This window comes from Balaenoptera musculus, chromosome 14, assembly GCF_009873245.2.
Source record: "Balaenoptera musculus isolate JJ_BM4_2016_0621 chromosome 14, mBalMus1.pri.v3, whole genome shotgun sequence".
Classification (NCBI taxonomy): Eukaryota; Metazoa; Chordata; class Mammalia; order Artiodactyla; family Balaenopteridae; genus Balaenoptera; species Balaenoptera musculus.
Genome location: NC_045798.1, coordinates 74,977,928 through 74,980,786, shown reverse-complemented (window position 1 = coordinate 74,980,786; position 2,859 = coordinate 74,977,928).

Below are 2,859 nucleotides of genomic sequence, written 5' to 3'. Positions count from 1 at the left end.
GTCTGGGATTAACTGCAAAGAAGCTTGTGAAAATTTTTTTGGAGTGACAGGAATGTTCTATGTCTTGATTGGAGGGTGGCTACACAGGTGAATATATTTTTGAAGTCCTGGAACCATACACTGGAGATGGATCCACTGAACACATTAAAGCAAAGCTGCTCATCTGTACGGTGGATCTTTGTGGCTTATGGAGACAGTGTGATTGGCTTGGAATCCCTAAACTCAAGATGGGCATAATGGGCAGGGCAGGCCCTGGGCACACTTGTAAAATTGGCAAGATTTGCACTTCCCTCTCCCTGGAACCCAATCCAGTCCCTCACCTCATTCCATCCATGACTTTAGGCAATACTCTTTTTCACCCTCCCTACTAAAAAATGCCCTGGAGCTTTCATTCAGAGAAATGTGAACATTATTATAACCAGCCTAATGTTTTATACTGCCCGGGGTGGTGGGGGGGTGTTTCTATCCGGATTACAATCTAAATCTGAGGCTAGAGAAAGGAAACCCAATGAAAGACACTGGAAACAAGCTTCTGTGTCGTAAGGGTCTCTGGAAGACCCACTCTAAGGGTAGAGCATGTCTGGCTTCAGGCCCACTACTTCTGTCCTTCGAGCTTTAGAGCTGCAAGGGACCTTACAAATCCTGTGGTATATTCATTCATTGGTTTGTAACCTTAGTTACTGAATGTCCTCTGAGTTCCCCTGGGCCAGGTGCTAAAGATACAGAAGAGAACTAAACAAACAGGTCACATCCACAGGGAGCTGACTGTCATGTCCGAGATTCCAAGATGGCAGCCAGGTGTCACGAGTCACCACCTGAATTCTCCAGCCCCTCAAGGCCAGTGTCCACAGAAGCCTTGGGGGGCAGGATCACTGGACGTATCTGCACACCGTGCTTCAGGCGGCACCACCGGCAATCCGGGCAGGCACAAAGAAGGCTAATCGAGTCCGCCCTAGATTTTACAGCCAAGGAATCTGGAAACGGAAAAGATAAGCGATTTTCCTATTATTTTAGAGCTCGACAACTCTAAGGAATTTGTTCAGAGGTATGCTAGATAAATTAATTGCTATAGGGGAAGATCCTGTTTTCAGACAGTTACCTGTGTAACTATATTAGTTTCAAGATCCCCCTTATCCTCTTGTTTTGGACCCAAGTTAAATTTTTAAAAGAAAGAATAAATGTTCGTTTCACAAGGATTTCATAGTGAACTCAAGTTTGTAACATCTGAAATGCTATTTCCTGGAAGAGACTTGGGAGACAGAATAGAATAGAGGTAAAAAAGCATTAAAATAAAACTCTCAATACCTTTATAGAAGATAGCAAAATGACTTCACTCTAATTGGCTAGGTTTGGGTCTGTGAAATTACCACAAGTACTAATTTTTTTTTTTTTCCATTTTAAGTCAGGTTTAAAATTTACACTCAGGACTTCCCTGGTGGTGCAGTGGTTAAGAATCCGCCTGCCAATTCAGGGGACACGGGTTCGATCCCTGGTTGGGGAAGATCCCACATGGCGCAGAGCACCTAGGCCCGTGCACCACAACTACTGAGCCCGCGTGCCTAGAGCCCATGCTCTGCAACAAGAGAAGCCACCACAATGAGAAGCCCGCGCACCGAAATGAAGAGTAGTCCCCACTCACCGCAACTAGAGAAAGCCCACGCACAGCAATGAAGACCCAACGCAGCCAAAAATAAATAAATTTATTAAAAAAAAATTTACACTCAATAACTTACATTCAGTAAAGTGTGTTCTTTTTATGTGTACAGTTCTATGGACCTTGACAAATGAATACAGTCATATGGACACCACCAGAATAAGCTGGCACATATTCCCACTACCCCAAAAAAGTTTCCTCATGCCCCTTTGAAGTCCCAAGATACAACATTTTGGAGGTGAACCAAAATTCCAGTTGTGGTGTCTCAGTTGGGAAGCCAGGTTTTTTCTCCTGGGAGGAGGCCATTTGCAGAAATCATATTGTGCACCAGGCAACTAGCTTGTTTTGTTGTTTTTTGTTGTTTTTGTTGTTTCTTCCCATCTGTAATCCCTGCTGTTCTTCCCAAGTAGCTCATTGGCATAAGTGATTTTAGCTGGGCAATATTGTTCTTTTTGCTTTGCAAATTTACTTTAGATTTAAATGAGAATTAGATTGAATTACAATGGGAGCACAAAACAAAAACACTCATTTAACTCAGAGTCTAATTCTAAAACAACACAACATTATTGACTAAGAAAGAAAAAAAAAAGATGGGTGGGTACCTAAATTGTAGTCAGGCTGCTAGGGTCTACTTAATTCTTGTAGGAGGAGGCAGGCGGGGTGCCTCTTGCTGGGTTGGGGCACAGGGGCGCCGCAGGCAGTGCCAGCTCGGGTGCCCACTGCCTTCCAGGAATTCTCCTCACCACCAGTGCCCGGAAACTCTCCAGGAACAAAATCCTATTGGAGCAAACAGAATGCGGGAGGATGCAAGTGTATTTTCACAAATACTGTCACCTGGAGTAAGATCTCCACCACGGTCATGTGGGTGAGGGCACAAACTCTCCTGGAATTTTCATTTCTTTTAAGATTGTTTATTTCAGAATACCCTCAACAATCACTAGTTGCCAGGGTCCTTTGTAGCACTAAATACAATTCTCTTTTGCTTTCCTGAAAAGACTGGTTTGATCTTTCATTTGAGGATGTGTGAAGGTTTGAGGTGTGTTGAGATAACTAGTCAAAACATTCCCTCCGTTTTTTCATGTTCTGTTGTCTCTAGAGGCTGATGGGGCACAGACACTTGGGGGGCAGGGAGGGGCTGCCTGTCTAGACCACCTGGGTCTTTTATTTAAATTAGCAGGATGCCTAGAAGTGGTTCATCCTGAGTG